Below are 27,989 nucleotides of genomic sequence, written 5' to 3' on the forward strand. Positions count from 1 at the left end.
AGCCTGCTGCTACTTCTTCGGGCTTCAGTTCTGGAGCATACGTCAAACACCGACTCAACGTAATCAGCGCTCCTTTCCGGGCGGCTGATCAGGTTAGCTCATATATCTGAGGCGAAAGGGTAGATAAGCAGCCAAGCATCTTTTTGATTGATGTGATTGGTTCCTTGGCGCCCATCTCTGCCTTCACGGTCAGCACGCTCCCAGTAGACAGCTGCTCAGTCAATGTGTAAATCACCTTTAACTTCAAGATGCAGTCATCCTGAAGGTTGGCGGCTCTCGGGCCTGCATAAGGGATAATAATGGTTAGTGCTTTTTTCACACTAATTTTTTCTTTTAAAAGATACAAATCCAGGGATTCCTTCTTACCAAAGATAGCTTGTGTCATGTTGGAGATATGTTTCTTTAAACCGGCCAGCTCTTACTGCATGACTTCCAGTTTTGTTTTAGCCATATCCGCTCGCTTTTGCGCGGTGGCCTGGTCAGCTTGAGACTTCTTGTTGGCGGCTTTTAACTTTTCCATATCAGCTAAGATCACCTGGTATTTTTCTTCTCCTTTAGCCCGCGCGTCTTGCTGGTCGGCTAAACTTCTCTTTAAGTCGCCCAACGTCGACTCAGCTTGGGCCAGAGATTCCTGTCAACATATTATCAAGGGGCAAGTCTCACAATTATTGCAAGCAACACCCCTGACACTTGGGGGCTAATGTATAATTTTTTAGACAAAATTATACCACATCAAGACCCGGCTCATCTTTCAACAGATGACCCGGCCCTTGGGGGTTACAGGTCGAAAGTTTTTCCTACATCAATACCCGGCTTGTTACATCCCTAGATTGTAGCTTGTAGTTAGTTCCATCAGTGAGCATTCATGCATGCATTCAAATCAACTTAATACAATGGGGATGTTCTACAATTGGGAACTGATCAAAACCCCAATGATTTCACAAATTGACAACAAGGCAATAAAAATATTACCTTAAAAGGGACGAGGAAAATGTTCCAAATAATTGGGAAAATAGTGACAGGGAATAAATTTGTTAAACCAAAATTTTAAGTCACAGAAACATTTTGAAATGGATTTTTGATTTCATCAAATAACTGTTTGGAATGGAGTTATTTTGTTTTCTTTTAAAATAGAAGTTTCAAAAATGTTGAAACTATTTTGTGGCATTAATTATTTTATCTTTATCACATAACACTATTTTAGGGTTTTATAAAATAGTTAAAATTTTTATTTAAAAACTAAATCTAAATGCCAGAAAGAAATAAAAACAGAAAAAGGAAAAGAGAGAGAGAGAGACTTACCTGTCGCTTACCTCCAGGCCCAGCCCACCAGGGGGTCCCGTGTCGTCTCCCTCCTCTTGCCGGAAGGCAGGGGAGAAGATGAGCACGGCGCCGTGGCTAGGGGCGCCACCTCCTCCTTGCCTGCCTGGACCTCCTAGCCAGTGCGACGGTTCGCCCCCGTGCCCCTCTTCTCTTCCTCCCCCGGACCCCTCTGCCTTATCCTCTTCCTTCCTCTCTTCCTCTCTTTTCCCCTTTGCCTCTCTCTGCCACGAGGACGAGCAGAGCCTTGGCAAGCTCGCCGTCGTGCCTTGCCACATCCTGCTTCCAGCACGACATCGGGAGATGGCTAAGGACGCCACGCGCTCCTTGACCTCCCTCTCCCCCTCTGCTCTTCTTCCTTCCGCCATGGCCGAGCTCGGATCGAGCTCACTGGCGCCTCCCTGACCCCTGCTAGGCCTCCGCGAGCAGCCCATCCCCTTTGCCATGACGTGCCACCCCTCCCTGTCGAACGATTCGAGCTGAAGCCCCCTGTATCGCCGCCGCCATTGTCATCCTCACTGCCGGCCACCGGATGACCTCGCCGTCGATTCGCTTGACTCAGGCTGTCCCCGAGCTCGCCGTCTGCTCCAATCGAATCCCTGTGAGCCGCCGGACGCATTCCCCCTCTCCTTGTCGATCTCCCCTTCCTCCAACCATGCTTGCTGCCGGAGCCGAAACTCGTGCCGCCGGCCATGGTGTCGCTGTGGTTAGCAACCCCGAGAGCCACTGCCGAGCACCCCGGCGTACTCAGTGAGCTCTCCTGAAGCCGTAGCCGTCCCAATCTCTTCCTCCCGTGCCTCCTAGCACTAGCCTCGCCATGGCAGAGCTTTGGCAGCCATCGTGGCTCGTCACCAGAGCTACTCCGGCGACCTAGCCCCCCCTTCGAGCCCTCTACACGATGCGGTCGAGCCTGGGCTTCACCCCAGTGCCTTCAGCGCATCTAACCGAGCCCCATAGGCCATTTTAGAGCATCTCCGGCGAGCCTCTGCCGCGCCTGTGGTCGCCGCTGGCCAGGCTCCGGTAGCCCCTGACGTGGCCAGCCTAATTAGCCACTAACACCCCCCCTAGCCGTTGATAGTGGGCCCCAGGGTGGGTCAAACTCCAGTTAGGGGCTGGTCAACTCGGGGATTAGCCCCTGGTCACTGACCAGTGGACCCCACTGGTGAGGTTTGACTCTGACCTGGGCCAGTTGACTGCTGATGCAGTGCTGACACAGTAATAGCTTTTCTGATTTAATCTAAATCCAGGAAATTGCTAAAACTTGTAAAAATCATAGAAATTAAAATATAACTCGGATGAAAGTAATTTATATATGAAAAAGGACCAGAAAAATCCAAAGAATATGATTACGGCATTTTAGTGCATGTTTGAAAAAGTTAACATCACCAAATAGGACAAATGATGAATAGGATAAATTTAATAATTAGTTTGGAGTTGGAATTTGATTCCTATTTGAATTCCACTTCAATTGTTATGACCAAACATTGATCAAGGGAAACCAGTACCTCAAAATACCATCCTCTTGCATGATAAAACAAATTATGCATGAGCATCAGGTCGAATCAATTAAAAGGGTATCCGGAAAATACCTTGTTGAAGTGATGTTTGAATCCTGATTCAAACCCAGCTTCAACCTAAATAATGGTAGTTATATTGGCCCTGTCACATTCCATTTCCATTTCTTGATCATGCATCATAGTGTTGCATTTCTGTGCACTAACTATTGTTCTATCCTGTTTATCGGTACTGTTTCCTCTCGGTAGACGATGGTTCCGATGATGTGATCGTTGACATTGATGAAGACTCATTGCTATCTTCAGACGTGTCAGGCAAGCAAACCCCCTTGATCATATTGATATAAACCCACTCTCTCGCTCCTGCTCTCTTTACTGCATTAGGACACACACAATTCAAGTGTACATGTTACCGGTAGTTGAACCCATTCCTCTGCATGACCTGATTTTGTCATAGTAAATAGTTGAAACCACTTAGCATGAGTAGTAACTGCTTGAGCCTTGTTGTGCTTACTCATCCATGCTTGCTTACAATGCCTGCTATGCTTAGAGTCGTGTCGGGCCTGATCCATATGGATGATGAATCGCAATGGTTGTGTTCATGTCCTACAGTGTGAGAGTAAAAGTGTGAATTCGATTTGGTAAAGGTAGCGATGAGAGGCCATGTAGGAGTACATGGTGGGTTGTCTCATTGGGACCGTCCTTAAGAACTGAGTTCTGTGTATGTTATCCAAGACAAGATACTACCATGCATTGGGCCCTGAAATATGACCCCGCTTGGCTTATTAATTGCCTAGATCCCTGTCCAGGAGAGGCAATTAGTTTCTGGTGTTTGTAGGAAAAGTGTTGGCGGCCGTGTTTAGCTCTGCCCGATGGGGTAGGCTTCTCTGCGGTAGATACACAGTGGCACGGTGTACCAAGTGGCACCCGGATGGCGGGCTTGGGAACCCTACGCACATCGTTTGGGGCCGTAGAGGAAACCTCGACCGGACTTCCTTGCCTGTTCAGTCTCAAATATGCGATAAACCTGGACTAGGGTCTTGTGTGGTTAACGGTCCTGGCCGACACCCACGCCAGTGCTTCCGCTTGAAGGTTGCCGAGATGCATGACGTGCACATGGTGATAAGTGGTGGGAGCGTGTGTGAAGAAGTATACCCCTGCAGGGTGAATCAATCTGTTCGAATAGCCGCGTCCTCGGATATGGATTACCTGGAAGCATTACGTGGTACATAGACAATTTAAATGGATACTCTAAAACATGCAAAATAAGTGTGAGTGCTATGGAGGCCTTCTCGTAGGGAGACGAGAGTGGATCCATAGTGGTGTATTGAATTGGTGAATATGCGGACTCGTGTGTGCTATCCCACCTCAAAGAAAGAACTTGTAGTCGTAGTACACGTTAGCCAAGAGTCAAAGCTAGCTTGCTGATGTAAGTCTTGCTGAATACCTTTGTACTCACGGTTGCTTTATTTATGTTTTGCAGAGAAGATTTAGTCTCTTTAAAAGGTTCTACGCGACGTGTTCGATGTTGACCGGAATAGCTTGGGAATCCCAGACAGAGGTCTGGCTCCTTTGGTAGGGTCATAGTAGCTTTTCAGGCTCTTCCAGCCACTTTTAGTAGATGTCTGTACCCAGACACGATTTGCTTCCGCTTGTTGTTTTTATGACTTGAGTGTCGGGTCACGGGTCCCCTGTTTGTAATAACACACTATGTTGATTCTTATGAGTCCTTAATAAAAGCTTGAGTCATAGAGTTATGTTGTGATGCCATGTTGTATCTACACATATCGTGCATATTGTGTGTATGTTATGAAATGCATTATATGTGTGGGATTCGACACCTAGTTGTGTGCCTCTAGTAGTACTCTTTACAGGGAAATGCCTCTTTGTGCTTCTATCGATCCTTGGTAGCTTGCTACTACTCTAGACACATTGATTGACCGGCGTGTATCCTTCTTTGCTGCTGTGTCTGTCCCCTCGGGGAAATGTCACGCGGTGTAATGGAGTCCTTGTAGCTTCTACGACTCGTCTACACACGTTGTTGATCGACACCTGCCTTGCTAGGTTATGTATGCCTATCCCTGTACAGATGTACCGCTTAGGTTTATAACTAGTCAGGTCGACCCGGGTTCTTTGTCGTTTGAATGCTAGCAACATATTCAGATACGTGAGCCAAAAGACGCAAACGGTCCCGGCCAAGGTAAGGTGGCACCCGTGGAGTTTATCGTGCGTGAGGCCGCAAAGTGACCTGATATGTTACAGGCTGGGTTCCTATGACTTAGGATCGGGGTCCCGACAGCATTGGTATTAGAGCTTGACTGCATGTAGGATAACCAAGCCAAACTGGTCGATGTTGAGTCTAGCAACTCTTTAGTTATATAAGGGAATTGTTTGTGGAAGGGAACGCAAGGCTCTTTTTACTACTTTCCTTGTGGCATTCTTATTCTGAGTCATCCTCTTCTTTATTCTACGGGGTTTAAGAATTAGGCTTTCTCATCTATTCATTAGGATGACGAGTTACTAGGTTGGAGACCTATAGGGAAGTTGTTATCTTCAAGGATCAGTGTCTCCATAAGAATTCAATTGTTATGTTGTTAGTTTTCTTGCAGGTTGCCTCATATTTCATGCCTGAACAACCATTATGCTGTTCGAGTTTTCCAAAGTTCCCAAATAATCTGATGCAATTGCAAATTCCTTCCTCTTATTTCCAATGTCTTTGGCGAGACAAAGCACACTAATAATTGTGTTGAGGTACTCTATTACCTCGACGTTTTGTTGAAGTATTAGGAAAAGATGTTACTCCGAAAACTACCCAATAGTCTAGATGTGTGCTATGTCTTCCAGTGCGATAGTTCTGGCCATCATTTTCGGAAACATCTTGTGATGTTATTTAGTTTTTAGCTATTCTATTTCTGGGTCTTTGAATCCAAGGATCATTCTTCTCATCTCTGTTGATAGTGTTGCTAGTTCCTTTAGAATGATTAGTAACCTTGTTGTAGCTCCCAAGGTTCATCGTATATCATTCTTCCAACAACATGAATCATCTTTGGCAGAAGTTCTCCGTGAATTAAAGATCATAACAAGAGTGCTCGTGATGAGTTCTCTACTCCATATTGTGATTCTGCCTACTCCTCCCTTCTACATGGGTTATCTTGAAGAATTATGTTGAACTCGTTCGACATTCTAATCCATGCATCCATAACTCAAGAAATCATGTGCTCTTGAGCTGGCCCTATCTAGTTGTATTTTGACCTTCATCATTGAAAGGATAGTCAAGAGTAGTTGTGCATTCATGTCATCGATGTCTTCTATTTTGTGGTTTGTCAAGTTGTTCTATTCTCGAATGACTGGGAGAAGCAAACTCCAGTACCAATCCATTTCTTGGATTGGGTCAAAGTAGTTGTATTCCGCAGATCGAAATGCTAACCCAGCTTTTGTTCTGTTCTATCTTGGAGTATTACCCGCTTGTTGTCAAGAATGTCGTGAGAATTGCACTGTCTCTTAGGAACTCTTGATGTAGTGATACTTCTCGCTATCATTGTTCATCGCTCGGTTTTCGTGTTGGTTGTAACCGGAATATCGACAAGTGAACCATGATGTGTGAAATCAATACTCCTAGCAATGCCATTGTTTAGTAGTTAATGGACAATAAATTCACTCTTATGGTGATGATGATTGAATCGTCATCCTAAGATTGACCGTGCTACCTAGTCCATGTTTCATGGTGCACTTTTTGATCAATGAGTTAGGATTTTGTCAATCCCACGTTCTATTGATCACATCATCTTGCCCTAAAAAGCAAGATTGTTCCCGAGCTTAATAACATATCGGTGGTTCGTGATTTTCCGAATATCTTCTCGAAAGTATTACCAGGTTGTTTCCTAACTGTTATGATAGAGCTCGTGATCAAGTTGGTTTCTCTATAAGCCATCTTCTCCAACAATTCGTGTTGGATACCCCGAGCTAGTTGGTTAAGCTAAACAACAACTTGGGGAGTTGAAAGATAAAAGCTTCGCCTAAACTTAGCTCATTTAAAAAGGATATTTTTCCTGTTGTGAGAGTCTGAAGAAAGATGATATTTTCATCAGTTGATTCGTGTGATCAATTGTTGTGTATATTATCTTGTTAAATTTTGATTTGAGTATGGGCTATTGTCAAATCAAACTCAGAACCAAAGATTGTAGTAACGATGTCTTACTCATGGATTTCCTTGAGCCTACACTATTGTATTCTTTATTCTGACCAATGCTATTATCTTGCTCACATAGTTGTGGAAATCCATTTATATGGGTATCTTGATGAATTGTTGTTGAGCCCATCGGCAACATTCTCATTTGTTCCATGATCTATGTTGGACATTAAGCTAGTGCTGGAAACTTTGTAGACATTGTCTTAGAGTCTCGAGCATGAGGTATATGTTAGGTGTAAGAAGTGACTTCCTCTAATTCATGTGCATCTGATGCAAGTTGCTGCCATGAATTCGAGAAAAGTTAATTTGTTTCTTCGGAATCATCCCAAGTCAATCATGCACGTGCGAAGTATTCTATGGTTTGATAGACTGATCATCTTCACTCCATATGTATCTCCTAGCACACCAAGCCACTGATTGATTTGTTCAAGGAAAAGAAGTTAAGTGCCATTCCTGAAGGTACCAGACGGACTTGCACATGGCTTCGTCATCCGCAATGATGGTTCCCATCCAGAACTCGGTAGTGTTTTGATTGTAAGATTTTTCATGTGCTCATCATTGTCTTGGGCAGTGTGTTCACGTGGGTTTTGCAATCCAGCTCATGTTTTGGAGTTCTCTCCCGTAGTTCATTTCCTGAGAATCACGCAACATTATCTCGTCGATTTGTGTTGCAAACATTCTTTTCGGACAAGGTGAGTCTGAAGCATCGTGTCACCAACCGGAGCTGAATCTTAGGCAGTTACAATGGTTGGAACTTTCCCCAAGAATTATAATATTGGTCTCTATGTAACCCGGTAAAGTGATGTAATGGCTAACATACCTAGCGAGAAGACTTGATATTATAATATCTTGTATCATCAATCTTAGCCATCTCCCCGTGAGGTTTTGTATGACTTATTTTGGAAGTTGTTCCTCATGGACTCCCTTTGATGCCCCGAATTCCGACCTATACTTGATGTGCTAGATATCAAGCATAATCTATAATTCGGTTGTGCTAGTACATCAAGGAGAACATTAGAAGCGGAGTGCTAAATGTCTCTCGGTCGATCAACCAGATTTCGTTCCCTCGGCACAGCTAAGGTGAAATCTGAGGAAGTGTTGTCTTCCTTTGTATCTGCATCCTCCATCACTATCCATCAAGGTAGTATGTTGTGTCACCAAGATCTTGGCACGGATGTTGGTAAACTTTGATGAATATGGAAATGCTCAAGTTCTTGAGAGCACGCTCAGACACTAGGTTATATCCTCGGTAGTAACTGGAATGTGCCTTCCGTTCGCCGGGTTGTTCTATAACCCTAGTTTCTTTCCAACCTGAGTATGCCATTCTTTCAAATTCCTTCAAACAATCATTTGTGAATTGACTTACTCTGGTATGAAGAGTTTCAATGATCTTAGGATCAAAAGTAATTCTTTTTGCCACTTAAAGGAATACCTCTATGAGTCATCTTCTAAGGTGCCCCGTTATGGTACGAAGGGCAATTTAATCCTCGCTACTTTGAAACCTCGTCACCATCTGATTTAAGCATGGATTTGTTGCCTACCAACCGCACCTCTCTTATATGTCTCATTTTCTCATCCGTGTTTTGGTGTTGTGTCTCAGCTCAAGGGACGTTCCTATGTCTCATTCTACGAGTTGATCTTGAGTTCCTCGATCTTTGAGGAGATCGAATCTTGTAGAGTCTTCCTGTTCTTTTGTCGTCGAGCTAGATGAAGACCTCAAAGACAAAGATGTCAAGATCAACATGATGCGATGACTCAATATCCTCGAGAGGAGCAAATGGATCATGAAGATTGTGATAGTTTAGTGTCCCCTCTTCCTCTTCCCGACTACGCTTGAATCTCGGGACGAGATTCTTGTTTAGTGGGGGTGAGTTGTCACAGCCCTAGATTGTAGCTTGTAGTTAGTTGCATCAGTGAGCATTCATGCATGCATTCAAATCAACTTAATACAATGGGGATGATCTACAATTGGGAAGTGATCAAAACCCCAATGATTTGAAAAATTGACAACAAGGCAATAAAAATATTACCTTAAAAGGGACCAGGAAAATGTTCCAAATAATTGGGAAAATAGTGAGAGGGAATAAATTTGTCAAACCAAAATTTGAAGTCAGAGAAACATTTTGAAATGGATTTTTGATTTGATCAAAAACTGTTTGGAATGGAGTTATTTTGTTTTCTTTTAAAATAAAAGTTTCAAAAATGTTGAAACTATTTTGTGGCATTGATTATTTTATCTTTGTCACATAACACTATTTTAGGGTTTTATAAGATAGTTAAATATTTTATTTAAAACCTAAATCTAAATGCCAGAAAGAAATAAAAACAGAAAAAGGAAAAGAGAGAGAGAGACTTACCTGTCGCTTACCTCCAGGCCCAGCCCACCAGGGGGTCCCCTGTCGTCTCCCTCCTCCTGCCAGAAGGCAGGGGAGAAGATAAGCACGGCGTCGTGGCCAGGGGCGCCACCTCCTCCTTGCTTGCCTGGACCTCCTAGCCAGCGTGACGCCTCGCCCCCGTGCCCCTCTTCTCTTCCTCCCTCGGACCCCTCTGCCTTATCCTCTTCCTTCCTCTCTTCCTCTCTTTTTCCCCTCTGCCTCTCTCTGCCAGGAGGACGGGCAGAGCCGTGGCGAGCTCGCCATCGTGCCTTGCCACCTCCTGCTTCCAGCACGACATCGGGAGCTGGCTAAGGACACCACGCGCTCCTTGACATCCCTCTCCCCCTCTGCTCTTCTTCCTCCCGCCATGGCCGAGCTCGGCTCGAGCTCACTGGTGCCTCCCTGACCCCTGCTAGGCCTCCCCGAGCAGCCCATCCCCTTCGCCATGACGTGCCGCCCCTCCCCGTCGAATGATTCGAGCCAAAGCCCCCTGTATCGCCGCCGCCATCGTCATCCTCACCGCCGGCCACCGGACGACCTCGCCGTCGATTCCCTGGACTAAGGTTGTCCCCGAGCTCGCCGTCTTCTCCAATCGAATCCCTATGAGCCACCGGACGCATTCCCCCTCTCCTTGTCGATCTCCCCTTCCTCCAACCATGCTAGCTGCCGGAGCCGAAGCTCCTGCCGCCGGCCATGGTGTCGCCGTGGTTAGCAACCCCGAGAGCCACTGCCGAGCACCCCGGCGTGCTCAGTGTGCTCTCCTGAAGCCGTAGCCGTCCCAATCTCTTCCTCCCATGCCTCCTAGCACCAACCTAGTCGTGGCCGAGCTTCGGCAGCCGTCGTGGCTCGTCGCCGGGGCTACTCCGGCGACCTAGCCCTCCCCCCCTTCGAGCCCCCTGCACGATGCGATCGAGACGGCCTTCACCCCAGTGCCTTCAACGCATCTAACCGAGCCCCGTAGGCCATTTTAGAGCATCCGGCGAGCCTCCGCCGCGCCCGTGGACGCCGCCGGCCAGGCTCCGGTAACCCCTGACGTGTCCAGCCTAATTAGCCACTAACACCCCCCTAGACGTTGATAGTGGGCCCCAGGGTGTGTCAAACTCCAGTTAGGGGCTGGTCAACTCGGGGATTAGCCCCTAGTCACTGACCAGTGGACCCCGCTGGTCAGGTTTGACTCTGACCTGGGCTAGTTGACTGCTGACGCACTGCTGACACAGTAATAGCTTTTCTGATTTAATCTAAATCCAGGAAATTGCTAAAACTTGTAAAAATTATAGAAATTAAAATATAACTCGGATGAAAATAATTTATATATGAAAAATGATCAGAAAAATCCAAAGAATCTGATTACAGCATTTTCATGCATGTTTGGAAAGGTAACATCACCAAATAGGCCAAATGATGAATAGGATAAATTAAATAATTAGTTTGGAGTTGGAATTTGATTCCTATTTGAATTCCACTTCAATTGTTATGACCAAACATTGATCAAGGGAAACCAGTACCTCAAAATACCATCCTCTTGCATGATAAAACAAATTATGCATGAGCATCAGGTCGAATCAATTAAAAGGGTATCCGGAAAATACCTTGTTGAAGTGATGTTTGAATCCTGATTCAAACCTAGCTTCAACCTAAGAAATAATAGCTATATTGGCCCTGTCACATTCCATTTCCATTTCTTGATCATGCATCATAATGTTGCATTTCTGTGAAGTAACTATTGTTCTTTCCTGTTTATCGGTACTGTTTCCTCACGGTAGACGATGGTTCCGACGATGTGATCGTTGACATTGATGAAGACTCATTGCTATCTTCAGACGTGTCAGGCAAGCAAACCCCCTTGAGCATATTGATATAAACCCACTCTCTCACTCCTGCTCTCTTTACTGCATTAGGACAAACACGATTCAAGTGTACATGTTATCGGTAGTTGAACCCATTCCTCTGCATGACCTGATTTTGTCATAGTAAATAGTTGAAACCACTTAGCATGAGTAGTAACTGCTTGAGCCTTGTTGTGCTTACTCATCCATGCTTGCTTACAATGCCTGCTATGCTTAGAGTCGTGCCGGGTCTGATCCATCTGGATGATGAATCGGAATGGTTGTGTTCATGTCCTACAGTGTGAGAGTAAAACTGTGAATTCGATTTGGTAAAGGTAGCGATGAGAGGCCATGTGGGAGTACATGGTGGTCTGTCTCATGGGACCGTCCTTAAGAACCGAGTTCTATGTATGTTATCCAAGACAAGATACTACCATGCATTGGGCCCTGAAATATGACCCCGCTCGGCTTATTAATTGCCTAGATCCTTGTCCAGGAGTTGCAATTAGTTTCTGGTGTTTGTAGGAAAAGTGTTGGCGGCCGTGTTTAGCTCTGCCCAACGGGGTAGGCTTCTCTGCGGTAGATACACAGTGTCACAGTGTACCAAGTGGCACCCAGATGTTGGGCTTGGGAACCCTGAGCACATCGTGTGGGGCCATAGAGGAAACCTCGGCCGGACTTCCTTGCGGGTTCAGTCTCAAATATGCGATAAACCTGGACTAGGGTCTTGTGTGGTTAACGGTCGTGGCCGACACCCACGCCAGTGCTTCCGCTTGAAAGTTGCCGAGATGCATGACGTGCACATGGTGATAAGTGGTGGGAGCGTGTTTGAAGAACTATACCCCTGCAGGGTGAATCAATCTGTTCGAATAGCCGCGTCCTCGGATATGGACTACCTGGAAGCATTACGTGGTACATAGACAATTTAAATGGATACTCTAAAACATGCAAAATAAGTGTGAGTGCTATGGAAGGCCTTCTCGTAGGGAGACGAGAGTGGATCCATAGTGGTGTATTGAATTGGTGAATATGCGGACTCGTGTGCGCTATCCCACCTCAAAGAAAGAACTTGTAGTCGTAGTACACGTTAGCCAAGAGTCAAAGCTGGCTTGCTGCAATCAAACCCCACAACCCTTCCATTGAAACATGATGCATATGTAGATAGTTCTGATAAAAGTCTTGCTACATCAAGACCCGTCTCATCTTTCAAAAGATGACCCAGCCCTTGGGGGTTACAGGTCAAAAGTTTTTCCTAGAACAAGACCCGGCTCATCTTTCAAAAGATGACCCGGCCCTTGGGGGTTACAGGTCGAAAGTTTTTCCTACATCAAGACCCGGCTCATCTTTCAAAAGTTGACCCGGCCCTTGGGGGCTACAGTTTGAAAGTTTTGCTACATCAAGACCCGGCTCATATTTCAACAGATGACCCGGCCCTTGGGGGTTACAGGTCGAAAGTTTTTCCTACATCAAGACCCGGCTCATATTTCAAAAGATGACCCGGCCCTTGGGGGTTACAGGTCGAAAGTTTTTTCTACAATCAAGACCCGACTCATCTTTCAAAAAGATGACCCGGGCCTTGGGGGCTAATGAGGAGGGTATGCATTAAGGCGTACCTCATGTTTATTCTTCATCATATGGAGTAGATTCTTCTCCATTTCATAACTTGTTTCCAGGCGACTTGCGAAGCCGGAGTAGAGCTCTTTAAACTCAAGATTTTCATATTGAGAGAGTTTGGCCTTGGAAATTTCATGTCAAGTGGAAGGATGGGACGATGTTGATACATGCTTCAATAAGATTGCCGAAGCCGGATTAGAGAAGCTAGTACCAGTAATGATTACAGTGTTAGGATCTTCAGTCGCCTTCAACGGATTTGGCGGGTTGGGCGCTTCCATGCCTTCCTTGGGATAACTTGGAAGGTCAACTCGGTCATCAGATATATCTTTTGCTGGGTCAGCACGAGCCGGCGCTGGGATTTCTTTAAGTTCTGGAGCCGGGTGGAAGTTGAGCCGCCAGTTTTTCTCTTCTTCGCTTGCGCTCTAAAGAAAAGAGGGTCATGCTTAAAGCAAGCATCATCATCATCAGGACAAACATAAGTATTATAAGGACTTACCCTTGTACGCGAATCATTGGCGGAAGGGCCGACATCACTGAGTCGCCCGGCGAAGGGGGAGAAGTCTGCAAAAGTAATATCTCAAAATATGAGCGAGTTACAAGTATAATCCAAAAGAAAACGAAGGTGGACATTGATAAAGGATACCTCATTTTGCCGTTTCTTGGTAGGAGTTTTCACTGGTAACCAGGACACCAAATCTCCTAATTGGCTCCGAGTCTTCCGATAGGAAGCGTGTTGCGCCTTATTCAAGAGGAAATTAGGATCCAGACAAGCATTCGGGTGAGACATGGGAACTTTCCCACAAACCCGCCTGGACGGCTTAGGCGGAGGAGAAGATGAGTCGGAAGAAATAGAAATTACCTCTACGGCGTCATCTTGGCTTTCGTTATCATCATTCTATACATAAGAGATGCAGAGATATAAGCACAAATTAGAGCAATGGGTGTCAAGACAAAGAAGATAATATTTTACCTCTGAAGACGCCTCGCCGACTTGGGATTCATCCACATCAGACGATTCGGCGATGGCGGTTTTTTTACCCTTGGTTTTCCTCTTTGGAGGCGGTCTGGCTTGCTTTAGGGCCATCTTCTTCGGCCTTTTCGACCAGGATCGGTCACCTTTCTGAAGTGGAATTTTCATTATGCAAATCAGAATCCGAGTAAGTCGGGAAGAATGAACCAAGGGCGGGTTAAATTATTTACCTTAGGAGCCGGGTTAATCTTGCATATTGGCTTAAGCCCTATCTGGCTACACTTGGCCAAGGGCTCGCCGGTTAGCTTCTTGATGATGGTCACAATATCTTCCTCTATGAGTGCTATGCGGAAGTAGCATTGGGGGTGGTACGAAGTACCATCAAACTCACACATCAAGCCATCTCGGCGACTCAAGGGAAGGATGCGCCATTCCACCCAGCAGCAGATTAGATCAACTCCGATAAGACCGTTGTTTGTTAAAGATCGTAACTCGGATAGAACTAGAATGAAATCCGACTCCTCTTCTTCGGTGAGCTTGTGTGGAAGTTTGAAGTTTGTAGGTAGACGTTCCTTCCTATAACCGAGGAGGTTGTTTTCACCCAGAGGGGAAGTGTCCTGGCAATAAAACCAAGACTCGCCTCAGCCTTTGGGATGGCTAGGCATGGCGAGTGACGAGAATGAGCTGTCCCTGCGTCGTTGAACGTTGACCCCTCCAAGTTCTAAGCTAGGGCCATTGGCAAACTCGGTCTGGCGATTCAAATGGAAGAAGTACCAAAACAAAGGAACGATGGTTCCATTCGCAAGTAAGCTTCACAGAATACTTGGAACTGGCATATGTTGCTGATCGAGTTGGGGCCCAGGTCTTGGAGGCGGACGTTCATGAAGGCCATAGCATCTATGAGGAACTTTGATCCTGGCGGCTTAAACCCCCGTTCGAGGTGCTGAGCAAAAACAACTATCTCCCCTTCCTTCGGGTTGGGGATTTCTTCGCCTAGTCCGGATCGCTATCCGATAACTTCCTTCGGGTCAAGATTCCCCATTTTCACGCAATCGTTGAGGAAGGCGTCATCAACTTTGGTCGGGAGCCAATCGGCCTTGAAAACGGTACCCATAGCTACACAGGAAAAGGTCATGGGTAAGTTAACTCGTCGAACACTTGTTGAGTGGCTAAGAGGATCTATTAACCCGCTGAACATTTGTCGAGTGGTTGAGGGAATCTGTTAACTCGCCAATAAGGGACCAGATCTGGGCACAAGGGCGACTTAGGAATTTCCTATTTATTCAGAGAAGGTATCCCAGGGCATTGAGGACGTGCGGTAAATTGATGAAGTGCGGATCTATAAACAGGTTTCTACACAACAGGCAGTAAAATATAGATCCGTGAACGAGTTAAAATGAACGGAAAAGGGCCTGGATAAGCTGAAACAGGCCATGGCTAGGGTAAATGCAGTAAGCGTGATCTGACTGAAGCCTTTTTGGTTCCTCAAACAAGAGCTAATCGATTGAGGATACGGTCGATGCTACCATGCCTATTACTACTATGAATCAATCAGTATATGTGGAGGTGTTCGAGGTGTTCTAAGAAATCGGTAGACAACGAACATCGAGGAGTTAAGATCTATTTATAATGGCGAAGGACTGACCTGATGATGGCGTTTGGAAGCGACCGTGGGAGATCCGCGGTGAATGACGTGTCCTTGGCTGGCTCGGAGATGCGTCAGGCGCAATGGCCGGTGACGGAGTTCCTCGGGCGGCGACGGAGTTCTTGGTGCGTTCGCGAGGAAGAAGAGGCAGTCGAAGTGGGTTGGTGGAGATGCTTTTCGTTCCCTTTCCCGAGCCTATTTAATGGGACAGGCGCCGGAATCAAGGCGCCTCGAGCGGGAACCGAAAAAGACAAGTTGAAGATTCGCAATAATAGCGGCAATATTTTCGGGATATCTGTGCTGCGAGATCCGTCGGGGATTGCGTCATCATTTTTCCGAGATTAAAGGGATAAGATGATGTCATCAAGATATGGTTCGGCGGTTTGGATATTTCTGTGAAGTATGGCGGCTTAGGCGTATGATGCATAAATGGAGCGGAATGAGTCGCCCCTAAACTAGGTAAGGGTTTATTGGCGTGAACAGGTTCAAGTCAATCTGGGGCCTAATGTTGGGGATATTATCTGCGACATGACCCGCCATATCTGGGCCAGGTCACCGTATGGGCAACTCATCCTTTGGCGATACAAGCCTTGGCCTGGAGGGCCCAGGAGCCGGATGGCGGTTCAAGATCTACACGGACGATAGGCGATCGAGGAGGTTTCCAATCTTGGAAAGTACCACGACTGAGAGATAAAGGAAACCACGATCTGTATCATGGTGGGGACTCTTGTAAACCCTAAGGCCTCGACCTGTATATAAAGGCAAGTCCCGGGGAGGATAGGGCAGGTTAGAAATCATCAAGAGCTAGGTCTGGCGAGTTACGCCCTCCTTGTAATCGAACACCATCAATACAACACAGAGCAGGATGTAGGCTTTTACCTCCTTACGAGGGGCCGAACCTGGGTAAATCCGAGTCTCGCTCCCGTTTAACCCCTTTGAGTTGCCACCAAGGTGCGATGGCTCCATCATTAAGTCCTTTCACTAGGACATCTGCCGTTACAAAACCACGACACCTGCCCTTTTGGTACATTTGCTTATAGACGTATGCCTTTTGGCTTATGTAATGCACCTGCCACCTTTCAAAGATGTATGATGGCTATATTCTCTGACTTTTGTGAAAAGATTGTTGAGGTTTTCATGGATGATTTCTCTGTTTATGGGTCTTCCTTTGATGACTGCCTCAACAACCTTGATCGAGTCTTGCAGAGATGTAAAGACACCAATCTTGTCTTGAATTGGGAGAAGTGCCACTTTATGGTTAATGAAGGCATCGTATTAGGACATAAAATTTCTGAAAGAGGTATTGAAGTCGATAAGGCTAAGGTTGATGCCATCGAGAAAATGCCATACCCCACAGATATCAAATGTATAAGAAGTTTCCTTGGTCAAGCTGGTTTCTATAGGAGGTTCATTAAAGACTTCTCTAAGATTTCTAGACCTCTTACCAATCTCTTGCAAACGTATATTCCTTTTTTCTTTGACGATGATTGTGAGGAAGCCTTCGAAATACTTAAGAGGGCTTTGATAACCGCACTTATTGTTCAACCACCTGATTGGAACTTGCCTTTTGAAATCATGTGCGATGCTAGGGATTATGTTGTTGGTTCTGTCCTAGGGCAAAGATTTGATAAGAAGTTGATTGTTATTCACTATGCTAGTAAAACTCTAGACAGTGCCCAAAGAAACTAGGCTACTACGGAGAAGGAATTGTTAGCAGTCGTGTTTGCATGTGGAAAGTTCAGGTCTTACATAGTTGATTCCAAAGTCACTATTCACACTGATCATGCTGCTATTAAGTACCTCATGGAGAAGAAGGATGCTAAAACTAGACTTATCAGATGGGTTCTCTTGCTACAAGAGATTGATTTGCACGTTGTCGACAGAAAGGGTGTTGATAACCCCGTAGCAGATAACTTGTCTAGGTTGGAGAATGTTCTTGATGACCCACAACCGATTGATGATAGCTTTCCCGATGAGCAATTGAATGTCATCAATGCTTCACGTAGTGCATCGTGGTATGCCGATTATGCAAACTATATCGTTGCCAAATATATACCACCTAGTTTCACATACCAGCAAAAGAAGAAATTCTTCTTTGACTTGAGACATTACTTTTGGGATGATCCTCACCTTTAGAAGGAAGGAGTAGATGGTGTTATTAGACGTTGAGTACCTGAACATGAACAGGGATAGATCCTACAGAAGTGTCACTCCGAGGCCTACGGAGGAAACCATGCGGGAGATAGAACTGCACACAAGGTATTGCAATCAGGTTTCTATTGGCCCATTCTCTTTAAGGATGCTCGTAAGTTTGTCTTGTCTTGTGACAAATGTCAAAGAGTAGGAAATATCAGTAAACGTCAGGAAATGCCTATCCACTATTCACTTGTCATTGAACCATTTGATGTTTGGGGCTTTGATTGTATGGGACCTTTTCCAAAATCCAATGGGTATACTCACATCTTAGTTGATGTTGATTACGTCACTAAGTGGGTAGAAGCTATCCCCAGTAGTAGTGCTGGTCACAACACTTCTATCAGGATGCTTAAAGAAGTTATCTTCCCTAGATTTGGAGTCCCTAGATATCTAATGACCGACGGTGGTTCACATTTCATTCATGGTGCTTTCCGTAGAATACTTGCTAAGTACGATGTCAACCATAGAATTGCGTCTCCCTATCACCCTCAGTCCAGTGGTCAAGTAGAGCTAAGAAATAGAGAAATTAAACTAATTCTGCAAAAGACTGTCAACAGGTCCAGAAAGAATTGGTCTAAGAACCTCGAGGATGCACTGTGGGTTTATAGAACTGCCTATAAGAATCCCATGGGCATGTCTCCGTACAAAATGGTGTACGGTAAAGCATGTCATTTACCTCTTGAGTTAGAGCATAAAGCTTATTGGGCAATCAAAGAGCTCATCTTTGATTTCAAACTTGTTGGTGAGAAGAGGTTATTTGACATTAGCTCGCTTGATGAATGGAGAACTCAGGCATATGAGAATGCCAAGTTGTTCATAGAAAAGGTTAAGAGGTGGCATGATAAGAGGATACAAAAGCGTGAGTTCAATGTAGGTGATTATGTCTTGCTATATAATTCTCGTTTAAGTTTTTTTGAAGGCAAGCTTCTCTCTAAATGGGAAGGTCCCTATATTGTTGAGGAAGTATATCGTTCCGGTGCTATCAAGATCAACAACACGGAAGGTAATTGTCCGAGAGTTGTAAATGGGTAGAGAATCAAGCATTATATCTCAGGTACTACCATAAATGTTGAAAGCAATATTATCAATACCATAACTCCAGAAGAATACCTAAGGGATATTTATCAGCCCGTTTCAGACTCCGAAAACAAAGAGGTATGTGATTCGGTAAGAAAACAGACTCCAAAAATTTTCCAGTAGGAATTTTTCTCCGTTTTGGAATATTTGAAAAAATAGAAAATTTGGAAGTAGTCCGGAAAGCGCGCGAGGAGGCGACACGACTGCCAGGCGTGGGCCCACCCCCTAGCCGCGCATGGGGGGCTTGTGGCCACCTCGTGTGCCTCCCGGACTCCGTTTTCGTGTGGAGTACTCCTTCTAGTCTGAAAATAATCATTATATATTCTCCCGAAAGGTCTGACCCTCGTATCACGCAGATTTCCCCTGTTTTCGTTTCGAGCCTGTTTCTGTTGCAGATCTAGATTGCTATGACGTCCCCAAAAGCTCCGAAGGACAAGATCTTCGAGAAGGTCATCAATCCCTACCTCACGGGAGTGCTTCAACACCCTCAATCTATCGAGATGCTTGAGGGGATGTTGCACATCCCTGATGTTGAGGGGCCTAAGAAGACTGGAAGCATGGAGGCGAGGCTCGAAGCAATGGAGCAACAGGTCTTCATGTGCCAAAGGATGGTGGAGCATGGACTCAACGCCAACCACATGATGATCACGGAGTTCACCAACAAGCACAAGATTGATGCTAATGACATTGGGAAGCACCTCTCCAGATTGATCACCTCCAAGCCCAGATCTATGACCTGCAGAACCAAAACTGTGAGTATGAGTATAGATTTAAATCAATACGGTTGGCTGCAGATTTGAGGATTCCGGAGACTCGTTCATCTTTCCATGATGGAGCACCTATGCCTTGGAAGACGGAGGATCAAACCCATGTTGCAACAACTCCAGCACCATCACCTCCAAAGGAAGACAACTAAGCATGGGGATGGGCAACCCCCTTGCCTTGTGCCAAGCTTGGGGGAGTTGCCCCGGTATCGTATCACCGTCACACCTTTTGACTTTACCTTTGTTTTAGTTTGTTCCTTTTCAGTTTTCTCTTTCTCTAGTAGAATAAAAGTCTTAGTGTTTTAGTCTTGAGTTTTGCTTTGTGTCACCCCCGATGTATTCGAGCTCATGAGCCATATAATAAAGAGTGTCTTAGTTGAGGGCTTTGCCTCTTGCCATGATCAAAAGAGTGAGAAAAGAACAAAAGCATGAAAGATCATGTAATGATCTTATGGGAAGTGATGGCTTCACATATAAAAAGAATGATGATTGAAACTTGTTGAGGGTAGACAAACGTAGACCTTGGTCATTGTTGCAATTAATAGGAAGTGATAAAGAAGGAGAGGTTCACATATAAATACATCATCTTTGACACCATCTATGATTGTGAACACTCACTAAACTATTGCATGCTTAGAAGTAGATGTTGGACAAGGAAGATAACATAATGAATTCTGTTTGCTTGGTTCCGAACAATGTTATATGATTAGAGATCCCTTAGCATGTGACGATTTCTTCCACCTCTTATTAGCCAAAACTCCCGCACCAAGTAGAGATACTACTTGTGCATCCATAAACCTTCAACCCAGTTTTGCCATGAGAGTCCACCATACCTACCTATGGATTGCATAAGATCCTTCAATTAAGTAGTCATCGGTGCAAGCAATAAAAATTGCTCCCTAATATGTATGATCTATTAGTGTGTGGAAAATAAGCTTTGTACGAACCTGTGATGAGGAAGGCATAAAAGCGACAAACTACATAATAAAGTTCTTTATAACAGGAGGCAATATAAACTGAAGTTCCTCCGCACTAAGAGGACACGCATCCAAACCTCAAAAGCGCATGACAACTCTGCTTCCCTCTGCGAAGGGCCTATCTTGTACCTTTACTTTTTGCCCTTGAAAGAGTCATGGTGATCTTCACCAATTCCTTGTTTCGCCTTTATCTTGGCTAACGTCATATGCTAGGGAAAGATCTATATTCATATGTCAACTTGGAGGTTAGTATTCATGAATTATTATTGTTGACATTACCCTTTGAGGTAAGCAGTTGGGAGGCAAAACTATAAGCCCCTATCTTTCTCTTTGTCTAGTTGAAACTTTGATCTCATGAGTATCACGTGAGTTGTAGCAATTGTAGAGAACGAAAGATGATTGAGTGTGTGGATTTGCTTTACAACCTCTTATTTGACTCTTTCGGACGTTCTAATAAATTGCAATTGCTTCAATGACTAAAGGCTATTGGTTGTTACTTCTCGGTAAGGTTCTTGATCCATACTTTACTTTGTGAAGGAATTGTCACTTTAGCATGAGAGATTATACGTTGGTATTGTTGTTCTGTTCATGATCATGATGCGTGCATGTTCGTATCTTGTTTTGTCGATACCTATCTCCCTAAACATGTGGACATATTTATCGAGCTAGGATTTCGCTTGAGGACAAGCGAGGTCTAAGCTTGGGGGAGTTGATACGTCCATTTTGCATCATGCTTTCATGTTGATATTTTTGCTTTTTGGGCCGTTATTTCACTTCACGGTATAATACTTATGCCTTTTCTCTCTTATTATGCAAGGTTTACATGAAGAGGGAGAATGCCGGCAGCTGGAATTCTGGCCTGAAAATGGAGCAAAGTTGAGATACCTATTCTGCGCAACTCCAAACGCCGTAAAAATCAACGAGGATTTTTTTCGGGATTTATAAAAAATCCTGGGCCGACGAAGTGCCAGAGGGGCGCCAGCAGGTGGCCACAAGCCTGCTAGGCGCGGCCACCCCCTGGCCGCGCCTAGGGGGCTTGTGGGCACCCAGCTGGCCCTCTGGTTCCCCTCTTCTGCTATCAGAAGGGTTTCGTCCGGAAAAAAATCAGGAGGAGGCTTTTCGGAGGATTTGCCGCCGCCACGAGGCAGAACATGAGCAGAACCAATCTAGAGCTCCGGCAGGACGATCCTGCCGGGGAAACTTCCCTCCTGTAGGGGGAAATTGTCGCCATCGTCATCACCAACACTCCTCTCATCGGAGGGGGCTCATCACCATCAACATCTTCATCAGCACCATCTCATCTCCAAACCCTAGTTCATCTCATGTAACCAACCTATGTCTCGTGACTCCGATTGGTACTTGTAAGGTTGCTAGTAGTGTTAATTACTCGTTGTAGTTGATGCTAGTTGGATTACTTGGTGGAAGAGTTTATGTTCAGATCCTTGATACTACTCATTACCTCTCTGGTCATGAATATGATTATGCTTTGTGAGTAGTTACTTTTGTTCCTGAGGACATGGGATAAGTCATGCTATAAGTAGTCATGTGAATTTGGTATTCATTCGATATTTTGATGTGTTGTATGTTGTTTTTCCTCTAGTGGTGTTATGTGAACGTCGACTACATAACACTTCACCATTATTTGGGCCTAGAGGAAGGCATTGGGAAGTACTAAGTAGATGATGGGTTGTTAGAGTGACAGAAGCTTAAACCCTAGTTTATGTGTTGCTTCGTAAGGGGCTGATTTGGATCCACTAGTTTAATGTTATGGTTAGACTTTGTCTTAATTCTTCTTTCGTAGTTGCGGATGCTTGCGAGAGGGGTTAATCATAAGTGGGATGCTTGTCCAAGTAAGGGCAGTACCCAAGCTCCGGTCCACCCACATATCAAACTATCAAAGTAACGAACGCGAATCATATGAACATGATGAAAACTAGCATGACAGAAATTCCCATGTGTCCTCGGGAGTGTTTTTCCTCCTATAAGACTTTGTCCAGGCTTGTACCTTGCTACAAAAGGTATTGGGCCACTTTTCTGCACCGTTGCTACTTTTGTTACTTGTTGCTTGCTACGAATCATCTCACCACACAATCACTTGTTACCGATAATTTCAGTGCTTGCACATAATTCCTTGCCGAAAACAACTTGTCAGATCCTTCTGCTCCTCGTTGGGTTCGACACTCTTACTTAACAAAAGGACTACGATTGATCTCCTATACTTGTGGGTCATCAGGGACCCTTGAGGGCGGTCACCGAACCCGTACAAATGGCAAACCTTGGGGGCGGTCACTGGTACCCGTACAAATTGCTCGGGGCAATCTCCACAACCTAATTGGAGACCCGGACGCTTGCCCGGATCTTTACACCACAATGATTGAGCTTCAAGACACCACCAAGCTTCTAGGACGCCAAAGCATCCATGAAGAATAATATCTAGGGTACTAAGTACCAAAGGTAATAAGCTACTCAAAATTCACTTCCACGTATCACCGTGGAGAACTCAAACTGATGCAACTAATGCAATGGCAAGGGCACACGGAGTGCCCAAGTCCTTCTCTCCCAAATCCCACCAAAGCAACTAATGCTAGGGAGGAAAATGAGAGGAAGAATGAACAAGAACATGAAGAACTCCAAGATCTATACCCAAGGGGTTCCCCTATCTTTTCCCTCAAGAACTAGCAAGAATCATTGGAGGGATTGAGAGTTAGCAAGCTCGAAGAAGGTCAACAATGGGTGAAGAACACGAGCTAAAGAGATAAGGTTCAATGGGGAAGAAAACCCCCTTTTATAGGTGGGGAAAAATCCAACCGTTATGCTTCACAGCCCACACAGAGGGGTACTAGCGCTCATGGAGCAGTACTACCGCTCGGTAGGTTCACCAACCATGCTGAGGGCAAGAAGGATGCAAAAACAGTCCGAGGGAGCGGTACCGCTCCTGGAGTGGTACTACCGCTAGGGAGCGGTAGTAAAAAATTACTACCGCTCCGGGGACGGTACTACCTCTATGGGGGCGGTACTAACGACATGGGCTAACACAATCTTGATAGAAATATCAATAAGAAGCAAGTGAAAAAAGTCCCATAAGAAAATGGTGAGAACCCTTCTTTGAATAAGACCGATAAAAACTCCCAACATCGAAAAAATCATAGAAGATGCATATGGACTCCGTTTTCGATTAAGTCGAGCGTGTCATGAAGATGACCATAAGCTATAAAACTCACAAAGAGAAATACCAAACAAGAACCAAGAAGTATGATGCTAGGATGCAAATGGTTTGAGCTCTCAACGAACGATACGATCAAGCCACTCACTTGAGAGCCCCCCTTGACATTACGACAATCTATCCTAAAACAGAAAAACCTATCAAGGGCAAACCTATACCTTGCACCTCCTCCTCTTGAGCTAGATGACGATGATCTTGGCTTCCTCGGGATGGACCACCCTTCTTGCTTGCGTTGGCTTGATGAAGACTAGTTGATTGCTCCCCCATACACACTATGGGTGAGCTGCTCTTCAACATATCTTCGCAAGTGCATTGCCACCATCCTCCATCACTTGACGTCATCCTCCATGGGTTGTATGAGATATTACTCTTGACGCAAGACCACGGCAACACACCTAACCCCACAAAGAACTCTCAAGAAGACCATGGGTTAGTACACAAATACGTACTGGACAATGCTTATCATACCATGGGATCACTTGATCCCTCTCGGTAGATCTTGTACGCTTTGTGTGTTGATCATCCTGATTTACTCTTCGTCTGACGATCTTGATCAACCTTGTGTCTCTATGACCATTCTTTGGATAATAACTTGAATACCGCCTTGGTCATCATATAAACTCCTTGAACCCAATAGATGGACTTCAAGAAGTGCCTATGCACAAATCCTATAAATATAACTTAAGGCAACCATTAGTCCATAGGAATTGTCATTAATTACCAAAACCACATATGGAGAAATATGCTCTAACAATCTCCCCCATTTTGGTAATTGATGACAACCACTTCAAGAGAGTTTATATAAGGAAATAAGCATAACCAAGCGCACAAATATAAAGCAATAATGCATGCGTGCATGAAGTAAATGCTTACGCAACAAAAGCAAAACACTCTAAACATATCCAAAGTAAACTCTCTAAACTTCTTCGCCATTGGCATCGTTTGCCAAAATGGATGAAAAGTTTAGAAAGCGAATATAGTAGGTGGTCCTCCAAAAAGTGTGTACTTCTCAACAAATGAGTGCAGAGAAATACACATATATAATGATAAGAAGTTGGAGGAAAACGAACTATATCGAGGACCCAAAGATTGTAAATAAAAGAATTGTATGCCACAAAGACATACAAAAATAGAGGCAAGCAATCAAAAGATACCAGATGGAACAAACAATCATATGGTCCTTCGAACCACATGAATAAAAGATATTATGATAAAGGCAACGGAGTGTTCTATCAAAACTAGAGAAGCTCCCCATGATTTGTGCACTAATAAGAGATTTTTGTATTTGGTACAAGTGCACAAAATTGGATCATTGCTCCCCCAAAATTAATAAAAACACACAATGAGTGCAATAAGATAGATGAGACAATAAGCATATCACTTGCTCAAAACAAATGGTTGAGAAACATGTAAAAGAAGCAACTTAAGAATAGGCTCAACCAAAATAATGTGTGCGAGTCATGGCAAAGCACTTGAGAAGACTAAGATAAGGATGAGCATTACTCATCAACATAGTCTTGAGGAAATGAGAAACAAAATGCAAGACATATCATTCCCACACACACATACTAGAAAATGAGTTCACAAGCTTACTAATAAACAAAGTAAGAACCAACGCTTGTGACAACCCATGGTGAAGATAGGAAATAAGAACCTTGTCAAGAGGAGGGATACCAATCGAAATGGAAAAACCCTCATCAAGACAAGCATGGGGAAAAATAATCTTCACGGCCAAAGAGTGCATCAAGATGTAGGAAAATAAGATATGCACTCAATACAAATCCTTTCACGAAGCCACCAAAACTGAAAAAGAAATGCAACGGTGGACCTGAAAGAAAAGAGGATATCAATTAGAGATGTAACTTCTCTCATGTGTAAAAGATTCTAAGTAGAAGACAATCATGATGATATATATATCCACAAAGAAGGATGTACACACGAAATGGTTACAAGAGGGAACAAACAAGATATCCAAAAGGAAGTCATAAATATATCAATAAGATCTTTGCTTGGAAGCATATCACATGGCCTAATATTTTCTTATTGTACAATATGAGCTTCCAACATACGAACATCAAAGACATCCCAACTAGCAATAAGACATCATCGTTCGGATGCTTTGAGAAAGGAAACAAGTACTACAAGAATGAATCGAGAGATTCATGCCATGATGCAACCTGGCCAAGAAAAGACAAGTTTGGGCCTTTGCTAGAAATGAATGCATGAAGTAGATACTTGTTATCGAGACAACATTGGATTGATGTAGTAGACAGTTATTCGTTGATCATCCTAACTTAGCTCCATTAAGCACACGGTGTCAACACCTTCCTTGTAAGTGAGCCCAGCATCCAATGCATCTCCAATTGTTCCTAGAGCAACAAAGAAACAAAATGGTGCCCAAACTCATTGGGACCAAAGAGTTAGAAAACCAACAATACATAGGACAAACTCCACATAAATATGTGCATAAAGATATGAGATTGAATTTCATGCACGGTTAGCTAATTTATGACAAGGTGGAGTTTCCCCTATATATTGGGTCAAGGAAAGAAAGCATGCAAAAGAAGCTATATATACTAGATATGCATGCTCAAGACTCTCAAGAATCAACTCAACACAAAGTTGATAAGTCACCAAAAGACAAGGTATCAAGTGATAATAAGATCCCAAATAAAAAACTATCACTTGAAGGATAACAATTAAAAGATACCTCATTGAATGAGATATCCATTGACACATGCCAAATAGAAGGAAACAAGATACCAATTGAAGGAAATACAAAACGAGGTATCTAATTTCCAAAAGAGAGCTAGGTTCCAACAAACCAAACCCTCGACAAATTTTCATGATGGCACAAAGCATCATAAATAGCAAGTCTTGCCTCCCATCAACACACACTTGATGGGGATCAAAAGATTTTATGATGGGAGAATAAAGAGAGTGTTCTAAAGAAAATAGGATAGCTCCCCCAAGGGACGTGCATTATATAGAATTTGCATTTAAATACAAAATGCACAAGATGGGATCATCACTTGCTCTACATCTATAAAAACACTAGACATGTTAAAATAGATCCATAAGAGGCAAGGAAGACAAACGAAACACAAAATCCAATGTAAAGACGATTAGCAATTCCTACCACATGATGGGAATACCAATTGTCAAGGACAAGAAGTATTTTGGAAATAATACTCAATGGTAGATCGCAAATATATCCAACATAATATTTACCCATAAAACGCAAGCAAATGACACTTGTAGAGCTAACATGCCACCTAGGAACAAGATAATTTACAATATCAACACTAAGTGGCAATACCTCAAATGTACACATTTTCTAGGCATGTAATATGCACATAACATTTTACTACCCCATAATGTTATAACCCAACAATATTAACAAGTGGCAAATTAAAACCAACAAGGGATAATTAATGGACCATATAGAATTTGAATTTCTCATGAGTAAGACATACCACATAGAAACTAGATAATCTTGAAATATCAATACTAAGTGGTATTCCCCATGTATACACATTTATAGGATTGTGAGGTGTGCAAAGCACATCACTCCCCCACAATGGGATAATCCATTAATCTCTCACAAGAGCCAACAAAGATACAAACAAGATGCAAAAAGGCTCAATACAAGACTCACATGTACATGATATGAAAACCAACATACACATACTCGATTACTCAAGATAAGAAAGTTAGAAGCACAACATATACAAACACATGCAAGGTACAAAACCACAACATGCGAAGGGGCAAGCAACTAACAATGTAAACAGTTTAAGTACAAGTTACCATAAGGAGGCACATTGGATACAAGATAGAAACTCGATAATGCAAATGACTTGGCTTGAGAAAATATGAATGATGAGGACCCCTTAATTCTTCATTATGTATCCAAGTCTCTAATGTCCTCCACAAACACCTATTGATCAAGTTTGAGCTTGTTGGTCCCCAACCACGTTGGGTCCTAAGAGGTTAGTCACAATAGGCTTGGCAACCCAAATGGTACTTTTCTTGACACCTCTTTGAGTACCAACAAACTTGGCAAACACATTGCCAACCTTATCCTTCCCAAGTGAATAGATATCATCAATAATGATTGGGTTGGATAAATTACCTCTCGTGCAAGAAGAAGCGAAGTGACCCTTCTCACGACATCAGTAGCAAGATCTACCCTTTAATTTCTTCGCTATTGATTTCTCAACATGAGGAGTGTTGGCTTGGGTCTTCTTTGGAAGGGGCCTTTCTTCAACTTGTAGTTGAGTATGTGAGTGCACTTGT

The sequence above is a fragment of the Hordeum vulgare genome, chromosome 3H (assembly GCF_904849725.1).
Source record: "Hordeum vulgare subsp. vulgare chromosome 3H, MorexV3_pseudomolecules_assembly, whole genome shotgun sequence".
Lineage (NCBI taxonomy): Eukaryota > Viridiplantae > Streptophyta > Magnoliopsida > Poales > Poaceae > Hordeum > Hordeum vulgare.